Source organism: Schistocerca cancellata, chromosome 6 (assembly GCF_023864275.1).
Source record: "Schistocerca cancellata isolate TAMUIC-IGC-003103 chromosome 6, iqSchCanc2.1, whole genome shotgun sequence".
Classification (NCBI taxonomy): domain Eukaryota; kingdom Metazoa; phylum Arthropoda; class Insecta; order Orthoptera; family Acrididae; genus Schistocerca; species Schistocerca cancellata.
In genome coordinates, this window is record NC_064631.1 from 691,497,786 (window position 1) to 691,520,431 (window position 22,646).

General features: G+C 36.8%; 1 protein-coding gene across 3 annotated transcripts in view; it reads right to left on the reverse strand.

Moving 5' to 3' along the window:
- Nucleotides 1-22,646, reverse strand: part of LOC126191240 (voltage-dependent calcium channel subunit alpha-2/delta-3) — a 792,714-nt gene that overhangs the window by 433,458 nt on the left and 336,610 nt on the right. The gene's annotated exons all lie outside the window — the stretch shown is intronic.

Below are 22,646 nucleotides of genomic sequence, written 5' to 3' on the forward strand. Positions count from 1 at the left end.
TGGGTGTAGCCAATACAATATAAAAAGGGTATTTGTATTGCAGAAAAGAGTAATAAGAACTATGGCAAAAGTAAGACCCAGAACTTCATGTAAAAACCTGTTTACTAAGTTTAATATTATGACTATCTATGCAGTATATATGTTTCAATCAATATTATTAGTGAAAAAAGACAAAAAAGTGACAAACAGGAATATGGAAATCCATGATTACAATACAAGACAAAAATCAGACTTTCATATGGTGAGCAGACGATTGAATCTAACAACAAATACCCCATTCATTAAGGGAGCAATATTTTATAATTCTCTGCCAAACAACCTGAAACAGCTTTCTGGTAGAATTTTTAAAAACGAGTTAAAAAAATGGCTTGTATTGAAGTGCCCATACAGTATGGTGCTGACATGATTTGACCTCAGGATTGCTATATTAAATATACTTCAATGATATTTTACTTAGTAGCATGTAATCTATTTATATTGTGTATCAATAATCTGAATGTAATTATTATAACATTGCCCATGCATGTTAAATACATGTTTCGAGCTGTAAGATAAATAAAAAAAAAAGATAAATAAATAGATCATCTGGAATGCTGACTGGAACTGTAATCCATAGGCCATCATGGTCAGCTAGGCCTAACTTCACTACTCCAATTACAACATTATTTTCATGGATATTACTTATTATATTGTCTAAGCATGCATTATATCTTGTAGGCTTATCATTTAGACAATAGCAATCAAAAGCTCTTAGGCTATCCAAGAATTCCAATATGATATGACTCTGTACCCTGATATCCATATTAATTTCACCAAAAATTAAGGTTCTTTGGTATTTATATTTAGGCTTAGTTAGTAAGACTAACAGTTTTTTTAAAATTTACTATAAATTCATATTCACTAGAAGATGGTGTGCGATATACAGATGCAACAATAATATTATGTTTAGGTATATGTACAACTGCAGCCTCAAAGATGGTGTCTATACACTGGTCTGTGACATCAATAGTAAAGTATTGTAGATTTAGTCTATTCTTAATATATATTGCAGCACCCCCATGTCCAATTGTTGATCTGCAGTAACTACTAGCCAACGAGTAACCAAATGGAATATTGAGATCAATTTCTGATGAATATAGCCAGTGCTCATTTACACTAGAGGATTTAGGATCACTTTGCAAAGATTTCACTAAGGAAGACACCGTGGTTATAGAGGGTGGGGCAGGTAACAGTATTGACAGAGATCCTGGGTACAGTATAGAGTGTGACCTGGCGAAGATTGCATCAGCATCGAGGCATACCAGTGTTGAGTTTGTATCTGTTTTTGGGTGCCATGACCGACCTCATTTGAACTCTTCTGTCAAGAGAGTTAATTTGGAGCTGGAAAGGCTGCTCATGTCGGGTGCGGGGTCACACATTGGTGTGGTTCATGTTGATTCTATCAGTAGGTGGGATTATACTAGGCATGGCCTTCACCTCAACAGGAAGGGGAAGGGTAAATTGGCTGGGGAAATAGCAGGAAAGTTAAAGGGGGGAGGCACTGTCATGAGTGGTAAAATACCAGTGGTTGTAGGATTCAGAAAAGACCCTTTTTTAGGGTAGGGAGGACAGAAAGAAAGAAAATTTTAAGAGAGGTTAGAACTGAGACAAACCTTCAGTTTGAGAAAGAAATCAAAAAACATAATTCCAGCTTATTACATCAACATAAACAACCATTGGTTAAGAATTTTCAACTGTCAGCAGATACTTTAACTCCACCCAATTTTAACTCAGTCAATGTGAAATGTCAGCTACCTTTATTGCATCAAAATATTCGAGGACTGTGAAATAAAATTAATGAATTAACTATCTGCATAGATGAATTAGAGTCTTCAAACCCAGCTGACATAATCTGCCTCTCGGAACATCATGTGACCACTGGTATAGAACTTTTAAGTGTTACAGGGTTTAGGTTAGCATCTCACTTTTGTAGATCAGAAATGGAGAAAGGAGGAGTTGCCACATTCATCAGGAACTGTCATAAATTTAAGAACATAGACATTCATAAATTTTGCCTAGAACAGCATATGGAAGCATGTGCAACAGAATTAGATTTTCACAAAAAATCTTTCATAATATTAAGTGTATATCGAGCACCTGCAGGTAACTTTAATCTGTTTGTAAACCACCTTGAAGCTGTACTGGCCCATTTAACAACCAAAAACAAGGAAATAGTGGTTGCTGGTGATTTCAATGTAGATTTCCTTAAAGACTCTCCCAATAAGAACTTATTTGAGTTAGTAACACTATCATTCAACTTAATTCCCACAGTAAAGTTCCCCACTAGGATAGCCACTTGCTCACAAACAGCCATTGATAATATCTTTATAGAAAAATCCAATGAACAAAATTATATTACAAAACCAATAGTCAATGGCCTCTCAGACCATGACATGCAGTTCCTTCTGTTAAATGTTAATACTGAACAGGATATAAAATCTGTTAAATCTGAGCTCAAGAGGGTAATCAGTAAGCCAAAAATTGATTATTTTAGGACACTCCTCAGAGACATTCACTGGACTGATGTATACAGTGCTCATGGCATGAATGAAAAATATAACATTTTTGCTAATAAAGTGCTTACCTTATTTGAACACTGCTTTCCCCCAAAACTTACCAAGGTTAGAGCAAAGTCTACAAAGAAGCCATGGATTACTCGAGGAATAGGAGTATCTTGTAAAACAAAAAGAAAACTGTATCTGTCAATCCGAAACATTTCCAATGTTGATGCTATAGCGCATTATAAGAAATACTGCAAAATATTAAAGACTGTAATACGGATGTCAAAGCAAATATATTACAAGGAAAAGATAGTCATATCAGATAACAAAATAAAGACAATATGGGATATAGTGAAGGAGGAGACCGGTAGAACCAGACATGAAGAGGAACAAATAGCATTAAGAGTAAATGATACATTGGTGACAGATGTGTATAGTGTTGCAGAACTTTTTAACAAACATTTTATAACTGTTACTGAAAAGATGGGGTTGTCAGGTTCGGTAGATGCTGCTATGGATTACCTTAGACCAGACATTTCAAGTAACTTCCATAATATGAATTTGACCCTCACTACCCCAACAAAAATAATGTCCATCATAAAATCTTTAAAATCAAAAACATCTAGTGGGTATGATGAAATATCAACAAAGTTAATTAAAGAATGTGATTCTGAGCTAAGTAACATATTAAGCTATCTGTGTAACCAGTCGTTTATCAGTGGAATATTTCCTGAATGGCTGAAATATGCTGAAGTTAAGCCACTGTTTAAGAAGGGAGATAAAGAAATAGCATCAAATTTCCGTCCAATTTCACTGTTGCCAGCATTCTCAAAAATTTTTGAAAAAGTAATGTACAGTCGTCTTTATAACCATCTTATCTCAAATAACATACTGTCAAAGTCACAGTTTGGATTTCTAAAAGGTTCTGATATTGAGAAGGCTATCTTCACTTACAGTGAAAATGTGCTTAATTCATTAGACAAAAAATTGCAGGCAACTGGTATATTTTGTGATCTGTCAAAGGCATTTGACTGTGTAAATCACAATATCCTTTTAAGTAAACTAGAATATTATAGTGTAACAGGAAATGCTGCAAAATGGTTCAAATCTTATATCTCTGGCAGGGAACAAAGGGTGTTATTAGGAAAGAGACATGTATCAAGCTCTCAGGCATCATCCAACTGGGAACTAATTACATGTGGGGTCCCACAAGGTTCCATTTTGGGGCCCTTACTTTTCCTTGTGTATATCAATGACCTTTCATCAGTAACATTACCAGATGCCAAGTTTGTTTTGTTTGCCGATGATACAAACATTGCAATAAATAGTGTAGTCTTAGAAAGATCAGCCAATAAAATATTTGTGGACATTAATCACTGGTTCCTAGCCAATTCTTTGTCACTAAACTTTGAAAAAACACACTACATGCAGTTCAGAACTTGTAAGGGGTGTCCCAAGAGTATATGCCAAACATACGATGACAAGAAGATAGAAGAAGTGGACAGTGTTAAATTCTTGGGATTACAGCTTGATAATAAATTCAACTGGGAGGAGCACACCACAGAACTGCTGAAGCGTCTTAACAAATCTCTGTTTGCAATGCGAATTTTGTCAGACATAGGGGATATAAAAATGAAAAAGCTGGCATACTATTCTTACTTTCATTCCATAATGTCATATGGGATTATTTTTTGGGGTAATTCATCAAGCCAAGCTAAAGTTTTCCGGGCACAAAAACGTGCAGTAAGAATTATATGTGGTGTGAACTCAAGAACATCCTGCAGAAGCCTGTTTAAGGAACTAGGGATACTAACTACAGCTTCCCAATATATTTATTCCTTAATGAAATTTGTCATTAAAAATATATCACTTTTTCAAACCAACAGCTCAATTCATGGAATCAATACTAGAAATAAGAATAGTCTTCACAAGGATTTAAAGTCACTTAGTCTTGTACAAAAAGGTGTGTATTATTCAGGAGCACACATTTTCAATAACTTGCCAGCAGCCATAAAAAGCTTAACAACCAATGAAATTCAGTTTAAGAGAAGCCTAAAGGATTTATTGGTGGCCAACTCCTTCTACTCCATTGATGAATTTCTTAGTAAAACCAACTGATTTGTATATAAGTACAACATAACTTCTGCACAATTTCAGTGCAGTAATGTGTTCACTGAAAATTTGTGTGTCTGTGTCTGTGTGTGTGTGTGTGTGTGTGTGGTTGTGTGTAAGTATAATCTAACTTCTGCACCATTTCAGTGCAGTAATGTGTTCATTGTAAATAAGTATTACAGTAGTTGTATTACATGTTTATTACCTTATAAATAAATAAAAAACTTTTTTATTTTAAATTCAGTGCATTAGTATTTGTAAAATGACTCTTAGTGTTCATTAAAAAATGACGATCATTCCACTTGGGACCTGTGGAATGGTACATTAGCTTATTTGTTTTAGTTGTAAATATTTGTCATGTATTGTTGTTTTTCTGACATGTTCCACATCCTGGAGGACCTCCTCACTACGGATCAATTGGAATGAAAGTAAATCAAATCAAATCAAAACTAAGTATACCACAGTTGGAAGTTTCTAACCAGTACTGCAATTCTTCCAACTTCTTTCTTACAGACTGTATATTAATATGTAAGAACAGAAGACTATTTTTGCTAACCTTGGGCAGTAAAGATGAGGGTTCAGATTGTCTTCTTAAGGGCACTTCTATACAGCTGATATCTTGAGTTGTTTGTAAGTCTACTGCTGGTAGCCAGGCCCCATTTTGACAACGTTTGGATGCATCTAGTTTCCTGGACTCAGAGTGAATGGTTTGAAGGTTATTTTGATCCTGCTGGAGCATATCTGTTAATATTTTGCCAGACAGACCAGCAGGTTTTACAGGTTTCCCTGGTCCAGCGGTATTACTGTTAATGTGGCCATTTCTTTACTCACAGTTTTGGTAATCAGTTTGGAGATTAATCTTCTTCCTTGGTTGTTCAGGTGGAATCCTTCGCCGTCGGCGTTGTCGTTGTTACCGTGAGACACCGTTATACCAAGAGGAAAGGCGTGTCGATCTTAGAGCATGAGATATGATGACCTTAAGCCATTGACAACACACAACGGTCACGGTAGCTCCTGATTCCAGAATAGCTGCAGTAGCTAAGATCTACGAACTATCCCCTGTTGACCAGGTCCCCAAATCTTAACTCGTAACGAGATCCCTTCAAAGTAAATTGTCATAACGATCGTCTATAAAGGCTTTGTACAACGAGAAGAAATGTTACGGTTGATGGAATAATAACAGATACGACCAAACTGTCTTGTCTCTTCTGCTTTATTTAACATAACTTCGTTCACAGTTTGATTTCGCATTCACCACTCATTCACCGAAACCCTTTGGTGAACAGTTTTGGTTGCTTAACACCAACAGTCAATGATAATGATACAGCTTTTCTCCTTTTTATAAATTGAAGCCCGCTCTCCGTGATATAATAAAAAAAAAAACCGATCTCAATTCCGCATCCCTCGTGAGATGCGAATAGACTTATCCCGGAATTGACCGCCCTGTAGGTGTACTCAATTTAATGACCACACTTCGCTGTCCGCTATTTCGCGTAACTGAATGTCCATTTGTTAGTCTGATTATACACTGTAGCTATTTAAAATTCGCCCTTATATTTTTCACAACGCACAATTAGCACTTGGTTACTTATTTGTTTTTTTTTCTAAGAGTAAACGGAAAAAAAGACGCCATATCATGGGCTTAGTCGACATAAAGCAAAACACCTTAATATGCCCAATTTCACCTCTTCTTATAGGATCGGCTACCTTACTCATTAATTTACTACATATTGTTTCCAATAACACTAAACAGGTATCGCCGTTATATTTTAATTGTATTCAAAAGCATGTTACTACTATTATGACCAACCAAATCATCACAAATCGCGCGTTCCCAATGATAACTTTACGCTACTCAACCAAATCGCGCGGCGTGCACTTTTAATGATAACCCTACGCTATTCAATTTCCGTTACAGCTATCTTGACTCATAATGTTACACGGCCCCCAGACTGTGATGTCTTGAAGAGGGTTCCAGACAGAACAGGCTATATTCACACCACATTTTTTTTTTCTTGGATGAAGCCCTCAGTTCTTCAACCGTCTGTGCAAGGCAGGGATCACAGCTGGGATCGACGATTGGCATCCTAGGCCAAAACCCTTATTAGGCCACTTGTTTAACCAGAGAGGATTTGGTCCTTTTCTGTTCCTCTTAATTCCACTTTTAAATCATCCATCCTCGCTGTTCGGTGAGAGGATAAATTGTATTTCAGCGTCGACATTGTTGCTGATACCAAGAAGGTATCTCATGGAAATCGTCGGTACATTCTTTAATTTTCTTTGTAAGTTAGTATAAGTACGTATTTATCCACTGGTGCTTTTATTTAGTCCACTGAGTGTAGTCTTGGTATCATTCAGTGTTTCTTGAATCTATATTTTGCTCATTATTGATAATACTTCTTCAGGTCTATGTGAGGGAACAAGCCTTTAATTACATCAGTATCACAATCTGCCTGGAGGTAGCTCCCTTCATGAGGTATTTTCATTATTTTGTATGGACCTGTATATAAATATTGCCATTTCTTATTCAGTCTTTTCCTGGTTGATGCTTTTGGGTGATTTCTCAATAAAATTTCTTCCCCTACATCATATGTGACTACTTTCTTCACATTTTTATCAAAACGGGTTTTTCTCAATTGTGCTTGATGCTTCAGGTTTTCGTAGACCTTCTTCACTATATCTTCTTTCTTGGTAATCTTTTGTTCTATCGCAGGTAATTTCTTCATCCATTGTGGCACAATACTTTCACCAAATACTATTTGGTTAGGTGAATAACCTGTCGATAAGTGTGGTAAGTCATTATACACTTTCTCAAATTCATAAATCCAATCGATCCATTTATAATGTTGTTTGGGTATGTACGTCCATAAAAATCGGTTCAACTCTCGGAAGATTCTCTCAACCGGATTTCCACAAGGGTAAAAACTTGAGATGTAAATGTGCTGGATTCCTTGTTCTTTCATAGTGTCTCTCCATACTTTGCTTGTATAATAAGCAGCGTTGTCTGTCAAGACCATTATAGGTTTGCCAAGCTCAGTTATATAGTTGTTGATAAATTTGCGTAACATGGGCCGAACGTGGAGATTTTTCAAAGGATATAATTTCACATATTTTGAAAAGAGATCATAGAAAGCCAATACATATTTGAACCGTCCACGTGTCATGGGACATGGTCCACAGACATCACATGACACCAACATTAAAGGTTGTTGTGGGATGATAGGATGTAATTCTATCTTCCGACAATAGTTTATGGGTTTCGCCTTCTGACATATTTTGCACTTCTTAAGAATATTTGTAGCTATACATCCTAAATTTGGATGATAGCAGTATTGTGCTATTTTGGCTGTACATTTAGCGGCACCAAAATGACCCCAATTCAAGTGAGTGTACCATACTAGGGATTCTAAATATTTATTTGGAACACAAACTTTCCAAACATATTCTTCATCCTTCTTTCGATACAATATTCCGGATTTTAATTGATACTGTTCTTGAGAGTGACTTAGCGTTTTGCTTTCAACAGCATGCCTAATGGCTTTCCACAACTTATCATCTTCTTGCAGTTGTGGAAGACTTTGACATAGCTGTGAAATCTGCCTCTCACAATATTGCCTTGATAAATTCATGACTTTAAAGTCAATAGTCCGTTCTTCACACTCGTCGTCATTCTTTCTTTTCGATAGTCTTGAAAGAGCATTGGCTATGATGTTGTCTTTCCCTCTGATGTATTTGAGCGTAATATCATATTCTTGCAGTAGCAAGGCCCACCGGGTTAAACATGAATGGAACATCCTTCCTGTTAAAATAAAAGATAAAGCTTTGTGGTCACAGAATACAATGATCTTCTTTCCATATACAAAATAGTGAAACTTTCTAAGGGACCAGACCACGGCCAGTACTTCCAATTCAGTAGTACAATATGCACATTCACAGCTAGAGAGTGTTCTGCTGGCAAACCCAATTATTTTGATGGTACTGATATCTTCTGGATTGTCCATCTGGAAAAGAGTGGCACCCAATCCTGTTTCAGAAGCATCCACAGCAATATAAAAATCTTGATCAAGTCTCGGATGATGTAACAGTGGAGCATTAGTCAAAGCATTGCGGATGTTATCAAAAGCTTGCGTGCATTCAGAATTCCACTCCCACATGACATTTTTTCTTAACAGCCTAACAAACAGTCTTGGCTTCCTAACTGATTGGGTAAAAATCGTCGAAAAAATGAAACTAAGCCGATAAATGACTTTAATTCCGTCCTATTTTTTGGATAAGCACATCTGTTAATCGCATCCATCTTTTTAGGATTTGGTTTTATCCCTTCAGGAGTGATTATATGTCCAAGAAATTTCAATTGGTTATGAGCAAACTTGGATTTGCTCAAATTTACAGTAATTCCGTATTCCAAAAATTTCGCAAAAACTCTTCTTAATAAGTCCAAATGTTCCTCCCAAGTTTCAGAAGCAATTAGCAAATCATCCACATATAACGTAACTTCATTCAAAAGGTCTCTGCCCAGTACGGTATCTAATGCCGATATGAAAACCCCACCGCTTATTTTCAACCCAAATGGCGTGACGGTAAACTGGTAACTTCGGCCCAGAAAAATGAATGCAGTATATTTTCTAGATTCTTTCGATATTCTAGTTTGCCAATATGAACTACGCATATCCAAAGAAGTTAAGAAGCGGGCACCATAAAACTTTTGTACTAACTCTTCTAGGTTCTGCGGTCGCGTTTGTACAGGTATAATGATCTTATTGATCTCTCTGGCATCCAACACCAATCTGATGTCACCATTGGGTTTAATTACTGCCACAAGAGGGTCACAATATTCGGAATCTGAGGGCTCAATAATACCCCATTCTAACATTTTATTGATTTCCTTTCTGACTACTTCTTTCTTTGTCCATGGGATAGAATAGGAAGTACGATAAAAGGGTTTATGTGCATATGTCTTTATATGGAATTCAAAGTCTTTTATTATACACGGGCGTTTACTAAAAATCAACTGATATGCTTCCAACAAGTAGTACAGTTCGTCCCTTGGATAACAGATAAATATTCTGATTCTAACACCTTTTCCTGCAATGACATTTTATCAATCATTTCTTCAGAACGTTCAATAAGGCATATATCATACACATTTTCATCATCAATACTGACATATTTTACCATTAGATTCATACACAACTGATTTGGAATTACTCGGCCCTTTCTCAGGGTGGCTGTCAAAACATTACCATTGGAATTAAATATACATTCACCTTTCTCTAAATTAATGATTGCACCGGTCTCACATAAAAAATCCAAACCCCAGATACATGGTACTGTCATTTTAGGAACAACCAGGAATGTACTTTCAATTTGAGCCCCCTGTATTGTAACGTCAACACGTACCTGTTTGACAACTTTTTGCATTTCTGTGCTGAACGCGCCAGACACGGTACATCCTGTGATAGGAAAAGTGGGTATTTTTACCCCTCGGCTTATCTGTTTTAAACAGTCCAGCGTCATGACACTAATAGTTGCTCCAGTACCAATTAATATTTCAACATCAACATTATTTATACTTGTTGGAATTATTGCCTGTAAAATTTGTCCACATTTATTAGAAACTTCACGTTTTTCTTCAATTAATTCATTCCTTATATCCTGATCATTATTGTACCTTAATACTCTCAGTTCAAATTGATGTCTGCCTTCCTTCTCCTTTCCAGTCATCCTAGGAAGGCATTTGGTGACTGGTATTAGTTTAATCTATCTCGTTGAGTCATCGGTGGGGGTTCATGAACTTCCACAATCCGTACAGTATGATCCGAGTTATGGTATTCACCCCGTCGCACATTGGAGGCTCCTTTGCCCATCGGTATAACTCCTTGTGCTGGATGAGGACTCGAGGCATTTGTTCCATCCTGCCGATGAACATTATGCTTCGAATTATCTTCCCAAGGTCGAATACAATTGGGATCATCACTTGGGTACCTGTTACTCTTATTAATATCACTACTATGCACATTTGCGTCACCATATCGAGGTTTACCTCTAGCACAGTAAGTATCTCTTCTATATTTATTATAATCATTGTTTTTATTGCAACCATAGGATGAAGATTGTCCACGCTCCTGTGATGTGGGTTTGACCTGGTTTTCGGTATTATTATTATCATACGTTAAATTATTATTTCATTTATTTTTATTTTTTTGAGCTTTTCCTCATTACAGAGGCTTATCTCCAACATAATAATTTACTTGGAAAATACAATACAAACAATAAACGTTCTTAAACTATACTCTCAAAATATTTCTCCAGGTGTTTCGATCTTGCGTGTCCTCTTCCTCTGCGCCCATTCTCCTCATGGTGTGCTGTACATTTTGGAGCCAGGTGGTCACAGGTCGTCCTCTTCTTCTTCTCCCCTCCAGTTCCCACTCCAGTATCAGTTTTGGTATTCTGGCTTCCTCCATTCGTCGTACATGCCCGTACCACTGTAATTTCTTCCTATCCATTACGTCATATATTCTTTCTTTTATTTCCATTCTCCTTATTACTTCGGTGTTCCTTATCTTTTCTTTCCTGGAGATTCTTGCCGATCTTCTCCAAAAGTCCAACTCTAGAGCTTGTAATTTTTTAATGTGCTTCATGTTAATTGTCCAGGTCTCCGTTCCATACAGAACTACACTCTCTAATATGGATTTGTATATTAATTTTTTAGTTCTGCTCATTACATTCCTGCTCCATAAGACTGAGTTAAGCATCCCAATGACCCTCCGTCCGCTACTAATTCTTTTATTGATTTCTGACTCTGATTTTCCCTCGATTTCTAAAATGGATCCCAAATATCAGAAAATGTTTACCTTTTTGATTTTCTTTCCTTCAATGTATAGCTCATCTGAATCATTAGTCAAGTATTCTGTTTTTTGGTAATTAATCTTCAAACCCCAAGTTTTGTATGCTACTGCTAGTTGATTGCACATATAGTTAGCATCCTCCCCATCTTGTGCTATGACTACTTGATCATCAGCAAATAATAAATGATGTAGGTAAACTCCATCTCTTATTTCTAATCGCATACTATTACATTTACGAGACCATGTTCTAAGGCTAATCTCTATATAGATTTTAAATAATGATGGTGACATGGGACAGCCCTGTAAAAGGCCTTTGCTTGTTCTAAATTTCTGTGAAAGTTTATTACCAACTTTCACTTGGCAAATGTTATCTTTATACATTTGTTGTATTATTTTAATCAAGGAAGGGTTTATGTTTGCCATATGTAGTGCTCTCCAAAGTAATTTTCTTGGAACAGTATCATACGATTTTTCTAGATCTATGAAAATTAATCCTATACTTTTTGATTTTTCCCTATGTTTCTCCAAAATCTGTCGTAATGTGAAAATATTGTCTACACATGATCTCCCAGCCGTGAATCCACATTGTTCTTCTTGGGTTCTAAAATTTTTTTCCAGTTTGTTTTTAATTACTTTCGCAAAAATTCTCATTAATGTGTTTGTAACACAAATTCCTCGATAGTTTGAACAAATTTTGCAATTCCCTTTCTTAAATATTGTATTAATGTAACCTAGCTTCATCTCGTTGGGTATTGAATCTCCATGTATCATTTTGTTGAAGAGCTGTGTTATCAGTTTCACAATTTTGTCACCACCATATTTCAGACACTCCAGATTGATATTGCCTGGTCCCGGTGATTTATCATTCTTTCCTGTTCTCAACGCCTGAAGTACTTCACTTTCTAAAATATGGATCTCATCATCTTCATGTCCTTTATCTTCCCCTGTTCCTTCTTCTAGATATTCTTCTCTGTCCTCATTTAATAATTTTTGGAAATACTCTTCCCATTCTTTTTGTGTTATCAGTTGGAGATTAGTTTTGCTTTTTGTATCCTGTCGAAGCCCTTTCAATACTGACCATGCTTCTTTTGCTCTCCCAAATCCTAATTTGCTATTCACCTTGGCACATGTTCTTTCCCATGCTTCATTTTTTGCCATCCTTATTTTTTTCATCACTTCATTCTTCTTTTCCTTGTATATTGACCTTGTTTCTTCTGATTTATCATTCAACCACTGAAGGAACGCATTTCGTTTTTCTCTAACGAGGACCTCTAGTTCCTCTGACCACCATTCTGCTGCATGGTTGTGGTTGCTATCTTTTTTACCCAACACCTCTGTTGCTATGATTTTCACATTAGCTTTTATATAGTCATATATTTCCTCTGTACTTCCTTCAAATGATTCAACCAGTTTCCTTTCCATCCTGGCCGCAAAAAGTGTTCTGATACTTTCGTCTTGTAGGCTGTCAATATTAAAAGGTAAATTTTCATCTTTCTCAGTCTGGTTCGTTTCATTTATGTTACTTGTGTCACTCCTTGCATTCTTCCATGGCCAGAAAGACTTCATTTTAACTAGATAGTGGTCTGATCCACACTGGGCTCCTCTATAAGATCTGACGTCTACTGCCTTGAAACTACTTGTTTGCCTAATGATAATATAATCTATTATAGAACGAAGTTCTTTGGTGTTCTGTTGTCAAGTATATTTATGAATGTCCTTATGTTTGAAAAATGTGTTGGTAATTTTTAGATCAAATTGTTCACAAATTGCAATCAATCATTCCCCATTGTCATTATATTCGTCCTCTCCATGTTTTCCTACTATTCTACAAGATTCTCTAATTCCTACCCTTCCATTCAGATCTCCCATGATAATCAGTTCCTTTCTTCTTGGGATTTTTTCAATAGTCAATTATTATTATTATTATAATTATTCGTATTACTATGAGTGTGAGTCGACATTTGATTACCACTCATTTGTCTTGCGTCTTCCATAATCATATCTACAGAGTCAATCACCGACAAGAACTGTTCTACATCGTGGTCAGGAACATTTATTAACTTTCCACGTATATTTATGGGCAACCTTCCCTTCAAAATTCTGATCACTTCCTTGTGAGAAATTGGATCACTCCAATAACGTGTCTTATTTATGTACTTTTCAAAATATTGCCTTAAAGTACTCCTTTTACTGTTAAAATATTCAGGTTGGTAAACCTCTTTTCTTAATTTCTCTTGTTTACACGACGACCAGTACTTAGCCAAAAAAAGTTGTTCAAACTCATCGCAAGTATGGCAACTCTCACTTACTTCAGCGGCCCATAATGCAGCTTCTCCGGTAATTTTGGATACTATAAATTGAAGTCAGTCGTGTTCTGACCAGCTACGTGGAAATATTCTTTTGAAATTATTGATAAAGATTTTCGGATGCAGGTTGTTCTTTATAGTGGAGAATGTTGGGAATTGTCTACTTTTAAAAATGCTGTTCTCCACCTTTAAAGAAGACAAATATCCTCGCTGACCAAAAGAATCATCATCTTTACCAACCGAATCATCAACTTCCCAATGCAAATTTTCACCACAATTGTACTTCGTTTTATCACATGTTCGGTTGTTTTTCGACCTATTCTCCGAATGTTCGTCCTCTGTCAACAAATTTTGTGATGACTTTCGTTCTAACTCCGCCAATTTATGATTGGTTTCCTTTTGCCATTTAGGTAACTCATCAACTATTTTCTCTTTTATTTTCTGAATTTCACTAGTGAAGAGCTTAATTAATTCATCATTTCTACTTAGGTGCTCATTGATATTTTCATTTGGCTGGGATCCAATAGTAGTCTTAACCTTGTCTACAATTTCATTTCCTTTTATTTCTATCCATTCAGATAGATCTTTGTCAAGTCTTTTAGTTTGATCTACTAAATACTTGTCAATCCCCTTACGAGCATCAGACTCAAACTCAACTATTTGTTTTGAAAGCTCTTCTATCTGTGTGCTAGCATTGAAACAGCTGCTTTCACACTTAACCATCCTATTGGACAGGCCATCATAACTCTTCGAAACTACCTCATATTTCTTTTCTACGTCATGAAGTTTTCCCATTAAATTATTATATTGCCTTTCTAAGGTGTTAGAAAACTCTACATCTAGTTCTCCAAATTTCGCATTTAATTCAGTCTCCCAGTCCGCCTTTAATTCTTTCTTAGTATTTTCCAGTTTATAATCAAAGGTGTTCAGTTTGCTTTCCAAAGAATCCATTTTAACTTCTAATGAACCAAATTTGGCCTCAAATTTTTCGTTTAACTTTTGATTGTCCTCTTTTAATTGCTTATTATCTTTTTCTAGTGAACCAAGTCTTCCATTCATTACACCCATTTGAGTATTTATTGATACCAGCATATCAAACATTTTTTGATTAATATTTCCATTTTGAGGATCAACTTGCTGATCTACTTCCGAAACCTCAAGATCTTTATGTTCTCCCACGCTGCTTACCTTACTTATCATTGTATTTGAATCTCCTAACGGCTCTAAATCAATAACTGTATTATTATCTGTACATGTCTCCTGTCCCAGATTGAGCTCATGGGATGCATCATCCATATCCTCTTCACTTTCCTCTCTCTCTCTACTCATTACTCTACTCAACTGCACATTATCATGTATTCTTTTCGTTCGTTTTGACATGATTATTCACTACCAAGACATACACTTATTTTCACTATGTATTTATATATATTTATCTACCGAAATCACAAGTCTCAACTTCTTTTTTTTATAATTATACAGTTATTTTAATCATACCTGGTAGTATCGCTCACTTTTAGCGATTATTGAAGAATACCTCTTTCATTGGACAGACTCACTGGCTGCTACAATATTTTCCAACTCTATGGTTCGTGAATCCGGATGACACTCGACTCGATGCAGCAATCCTCCTCGATCGATCCGCACGTTGTGGCGCCTCTTCTACCGTATCTTCCTTCACCGTCGGCGTTGTCGTTGTTACCGTGAGACACCGTTATACCAAGAGGAAAGGCGCGTCGATCTTAGAGCATGAGATATGATGACCTTAAGCCATTGACAACACACAACGGTCACAGTAGCACCTGATTCCAGAATAGCTGCAGTAGCTACGATCTACGAACTATCCCCTGTTGACCAGGTCCCCAAAACTTAACTCGTAACGAGATCCTTCAAAGTAAATTGTCATAACGATCGTCTATAAAGGCTTCGTACAATGAGAAAAAATGTTACGGTTGATGGAATAATAACAGATACGACCAAACTGTCTTGTCTCTTCTGCTTTATTTAACATAACTTCGTTCACAGTTTGATTTCGCATTCACCACTCATTCACCGAAACCCTTTGATGAACAGTTTTGGTTGCTTAACACCAACAGTCAATGATAATGATACAGCTTTTCTCCTTTTTATAAATTGAAGCCTGCTCTCCGTGATATAATTTTAAAAAAAAACTGGTCTCAATACCGCGTCCCTCGTGAGATGTGAATAGACTTATACCGGAATTGTAGGTGTACTCAATTTAATGACCACACTTCGCTGTCCGCTATTTCGCGTAACTGAATGTCCATTTGTTAGTCTGATTATACACTGCAGCTATTTAAAATTCGCCCCTATATTTTTCACAACGCACAATTAGCACTTCGTTACTATTTGTTTTTTTTTTTCCAAGAGTAAACAGAAAAAAAGACGCCGTATCAAGGGCTTAGTCGACATAAAGCAAAACACCTTAATATGCCCAATTTCACCTCTTCTTATAGGATCGGCTACCTTACTCATTAACTTACTACATATTGTTTCCAATAACACTAAACAGGTATCGCCGTTATATTTTAATTGTATTCAAAAGCATGTTACTCTATTATGACCAACCAAATTGTCACAAATCGCGCGGCGCGCGTTCCCAATGATAACTTTACGCTACTCAACCAAATCGCGCGGCGTGCGCTTTTAATGATAACCCTACGCTATTCAATTTCCGTTACAGCTATCTTGACTCGTAATGTTACAACAGGTCTGTGACATCAATAGTGAAGTATTGTAGATTTAGTCTATTCTTAATATATATTGCAACACCCCCATGTCCAATTGTTGATCTGCAGTAACTACTAGCTAAGGAGTAACCAAATGGAATATTGAGATCAATTTCTGATGAATATAGCCAGTGCTCATTTACATTAAGTATACCACAGTTGGAAGTTTCTAACCAGTACTGCAATTCTTCCAATTTCTTTCTTACAGACTGTATATTAATATGTAAGAACAGAAGACTATTTTTGCTAACCCTGGGCAGTAAAGATGAGGGTTCAGATTGTCTTCTTAAGGGCACTTCTATACAGCTGATATCTTGAGTTGTTTGTAAGTCTACTGCTGGTAGCCAGGCCCCATTTTGACAACGTTTGGATGCATTTAGTTTCCTGGACTCAGAGTGAATGGTGTGAAGGTTATTTTGATCCTGCTGGGGCATATCTGTTAATATTTTGCCAGACAAACCAGCAGGTTTTACAGGTTTCCCTGGTCCGGTATTACTGTTAATGTGGCCATTTCTTTACTCACAGTTTTGGTAATGAGTTTCGAGATTAATCTTCTTCCTTGGTTGTTGAGGTGGAATTCTTGTCGTGTATAGCAATCCCTGTCAAACTCGCTAGCTTTAATGATTGTGGTATTTTTGAATTTCGAACACAGGTGATACAGCCATTTGTTTACGTCCAATACCTCGCGATTTACGCAGGATCGTTTTGTAAGATCATATCTAAATGGAACATCGACAACAAACACTTTTTTTGATGTGATACTTGGTAATGTGCTTCTTAAATCTTTTATTAAGTTTGCTCTGTTGTTTTTCGCTATGTCATTTGTTCCAGTCATAATTACGACGACATCAGCTTCAGAAGCCTTATTGTTAGTGTTTTGCAAGACATTCTTGGCTTCTGCTGAAGGATACACATACCCCACACACTCGAGATTTACGTTTTCATTAAGGTAACTTGAAACATTACGACCTTGGCTATCATCAATAAGGTAATTTTACAGGTTTTACGTACTAAACTTTGACCATCACACTGTTTCACTCCTGTTTGAATTTCTTTTTGATATTTATTAGCACTATTATGTTTCACTGCATATGTTTCCTGATCACAACTTTGTTCATGAAACTTGCTAACATTCACACTGCGGCTACTTATGCTGTTTTTGGCATTATGCCGTTTTGCTGCGAATGTTTCTTGTTCATTACTTCGTTGACAAAGCTTACTTACGTTCACCCTACAGGTTTTTGCACTGTTTTCTACCGAGCAGAGCTGCAAATATTTGTTTACGTCGGCAAACCTTACTCTTCTTGGTGGTTTATTTAATGCTGCTACGCTGTTATTATGGCGAACCATTTCGCAGAGTGGAGGTTCCTTTACAGTACATATTACCTTCGATATCTGCGATTTGTTATTTACTGCTTCTGAAGTCCCACATGCTCTCTGAGTGAGTCATAGCAGCTGATTTTGTTTCTTCAGGTATACGATTTCTTTATGTAGGACTTCCACAGTTTTCTGCAGACTGATTATTCGTTCGTTTAGCTTCACAGTAATATCACTACAAGGCACATATTTGTTGTTTTTTACTACTGAACTATAACTTTCATACACACGCGAACTACAAACACTGCCAGTTGCTGCCATCTTGATCAGGAAGATGTGTTTGAAAATGTGCAAAAAGCATTAGTAGAATCACCTATATTATACCATGAGGTTATGGGTGAACCGTTTAAGATTGCAACAAACGCTTCCTACTACAGCATAGCAGCAAAAATTTTTCAAGGAGAGTGGGGTCTGGAAAGCACCAGTCACAGAACTATAGCTTCTGCTAGCCAGAGTCTCAACGAACATGAGTTAAGCTACACAGCAACAGAAAAAGAACTATTGGCCATAGTATGGAGTATAAATTCCAAACACTAATTTGGTGTTCAGAAGTCCATGTATATATGGATCATCAAGCACTATCCTTTTTAATGAGCAGTCGATTGTTGCATAGCAGATTAATGCGATGGATGACATTAGGATACAGTATGTGAAAGGTTCTGAAAATATTGTACCTGATGCTTTGTCTTGATTACCTGTAGATATGATAGAGTTAAAATGTGTGGAAGGACCAGGCATAATTTTTGCCATTAATTTTATGACAGCAGAATACCCACACAACAGGGTACAAGAAATGGCTGAAAAAATAACAGACAACATCCATCATGATACCTATTTTACATAGATATATGCCATGTGTATTAGAAAGTCTTTACCTCCTAATCAAGCAGAGAAATGGAAAGTTATAGGGAATAATTTAGTTCAGAGAGATAGTATAACATCTCGACGGTGGCATTTATGCATCCCGAAGTTGATGGAGGATGAAATTGTGTGGTATGTCCATACAGGGTATGGACACTTTGGAATAAAAAAATGTATAGCCCACATGAACAAGTTCTATTATTTCAAAAAGTTGGGACATAAGGTTGCATCTTTAATTATGACTTGTGAAGTCTGCCAAAAGGTAAAGGAGAGTAACACTCATGTTACATACAAAATGTATCCAATCATTCCTAAAGCATTACACGAGCTAACAGCAGCAGATTTCTTTGGACCTATTCCAAAAGGGAAAGGAGGAGTATTGTACATTCTTGTCCTCACAGAGTGTTGGTCGAAATATGTTAAGTTGTATTCTATTAAGAAAGCTAAAACATCAACAGTGATACACTGTCTGCAACAATACTTTCTCGAGGTAGGCAAACCAAAATGATTTCTCTCCGACAGTGGACCACAGTTTGTTAGTAACAACTTTAGAGAATTTTTAGCTTCGGAAGAAATTCATCAAATACTAATGCCCAACTATAGCCCATCTTCTAATCTGTGTGAAAAGGTTATGAAAGAAATCGGGAAATTATGTCACACGTACTGCCATGAGCAACATACGTCATGGGCAACAAAGATAAAAGACTTTGAGCTTATTTGAAATGAATTACCACATATATCAACAGAACTAACCCCTTTGGAAGTCATGGGTAAACACTTTGTGGGAGAACCCTTATTAAATGTTTTACTTGGCTGGAACAACTTACTGTTGATTACCAACTTAATCAAACGATAGTTTCTAAGAACTTGGTTGATAGAGCACAACGAGTGGGTAAATATAACAAGAAGGTTGTCGAACCTCAGTATAAGGTCGAAGTCCTAGTTCTAGTAAAACAGTATCTTCGGAGCTCTGCCCTGAAGAAAGAAACACACAATTTTTTTCAGAACTATGAGGGACCTTACCGAGTACAAACAGTAATACACCAAAAAGCCTTATTTTTGGTGGATCCTACAACAGTAAAACACAAGAAAAATACAATGTTAAGAATATAAAGTGTTATATACCCCAGGGACATTAACGTTCTGTGTTAACGGGCGGAGTGACAACTGCCGGCTCCCGAGTTGTTTTCGATGTTCCTTCTGAGATTACTTTACCTGTACCGAATTCCCTTCAAATCTCAAACTATACTATAATCTATTCTTGGGTTCTCATGCTATCCTATTGTCCTATTGCTTCTCCATCCTTGTCTTTACTTGACTGACAAACAATGGCTGCTGCAAATCACTAATATCAAGGCCATACGGCTTCTTGTAGTAATAGCAATAAGTGATTATATCACTATTCATGGTCTCAAAGGTGTTACGTATGCTTCTGGTCCACGTTATGTAATCAACTGAATAAATTGTGTTGTTATATCAAGTCAGGACTGAAGAATCTATTAGTTTTTTCATAATATGCCCTCTAAAAGCAGTTGGATTCCGAGTTGATATATCCGCAGTCACATCCATAACAATTAGTGCCCGATGTAGATGTAAGTCAACTGCATGCTCCGCTATAGTTAGCCATGGTCTTGAATCCCAACATCAATGTAGAGATAGAAGAAGTTCTTGGGTGTTTAAGTTACCCATGCACTCCGCTCTAGTCAGCAAGGATCTCGAATCCTAGTATCAGAGTGTGGTTAGGTCTTAGTTTTGCCTAAGCTGTTCTTTGGGAGTTACCAAGAAATATGAGATTAATACAAGATGGAAATTTGTATGAAACATTACATAACACACAATTTTTTTACCCTTTGTAAGATATAATACAAAAGCAATTCACTAGCCAGTCTCTTCTGCTATCCACGTATATTTAGGTTTTTATTTTTGCCTAAATTAGTCTTTGTAGGTAATCTCTTCGCCAGTTTTCCATACAAACCTGGGTGTAGAGGTATTGAAGTACGGCGATGGATAAAGTATATATATATATACATATATAAAAACAAAGATGATGTAACTTACCAAACGAAAGTGGTGGTATGTCGATAGACACACAAACAAGCACAAACACACAAACAAAATTCAAGCTTTCACAACAAACGGTTGCTTCATCGGGAAAGAGGGAAGGAGAGGGAAAGAAGAAAGGATGTGAGTTTTAAGCGAGAGGGTAAGGAGTCATTCCAATCCCGGGAGCGGAAAGACTTACCTTAGGGGGAAAAACGGACAGGTATACACTTGCACGTACACGCATACCCATCCACACATATACAGGTAAGTCTTTCCGCTCCCGGGATTGGAATGACTCGTTACCCTCTTCCTTAAAACCCACATCCTTTCGTCTTACCCTCTCCTTCCCTCTTTCCTCATGAAGCAACCGTTGGTTGCGAAAGCTTGAATTTTGTGTGTGTTTGTGTGTCTATCAACATGCCAACACTGTCGTTTGGTAAGTTACATCATCTTTGTTTTTAGATATATTTTTCCCACGTGGAATATTTCCCTCTATTATATTCATATCATTAATTTGAACCCAACAATTACGTTTCTTATTGTCACTGTTGCATTTCAAAATCATTTGTGTCATCTTACTTTCTGTTTCTGTTTTTGCAAGTAGTTTCACTTTGTATTCACCTTCTCCTTTTTACCGTTATCTACCATACAATTTTATCCCGCCTATATATACTCAATAATACGTAACCCACTTCCAAACCATAACCAAAAAATTTTTTTACACTTTCAACACTACCTCTGCTATAAAATCCACCGTTCCCAGTTCACAAACAGTTCCTTTCACCTATTAAACAACCATTTCGGCTAGTTCTAACAACTTTCGCTTTATTTCCATTTCCATTTTTCCCACATCACTGATCATTTTTATCCACTTCCCACAGGTTTTAATGTCATTATTTCTTCGTCAGAAGATTGTTAGCCTCATTTTCATAATCTGCCACCACAAAACCACTCCTTTTAATACATTTACACGCAGTTTTTTCGAAATTCTCCCAAATTTCTCCACCCTTTAACGTGTTTTGGCGGCAACACAACCACCTAACCTTTGTGCACATCATTGTCCACCAACCCAAGTTCACCACAGGATCTTTAAAGGCCCAAACTCTTTGCCTTTACAAATGTCTGCTTGTGTCTGTATATGTGCGGATGGATATGTGTGTATGTGCGAGTGTATACTTCTGTTGTAAGTAAATAAGATCAAACAGGAATCTGCTTTTCGTGAGAAAAGGAAATTGCTTGGCACACAAACTTCCTTCAAACTACACGTCCTGCTACATCAAAATTGGTCAGTGGAGTTCAGCACCATACTATTGTACAAGAACGTAAATTCACAACACTATCATTGCGGGGATTGCGAGCTAAAGAGTTTCTTGCTGTCTGGCCTTGCTTCACTTCAAGTACTTTTTGAATCAAATTTACATTTACGGTATTTACATACATTTCTGAGCTTCTCAGAATAAAATCAGGCACAAATTAGTTCAAAAAAAAGGTCTGTGAGGCTCATAAACATTACAACCAGTTGGTGCAACAGGTACAGTGTAGATCCAGTGGAGTTCTTTGAGTGTCTTATCACTGCCAATGAGTCTCCAGAAAAGAAATGCCCATCTATTGAGTGGAAGCATACTGGGAGTCCTTGTCCCATTAAGTCACAGCCAGAACTATTTCTGCAGAAACAAATGGCAACTGTGTTCTGCAATCAGGAAGGGATACTGCGCATGGATTGACTCCCTCCCAATACAACCCTCAATAGTGATCGGTACTGCAATTAACTGCACTAACCCCGCCAAAGCATTCAACAATGTCACCACG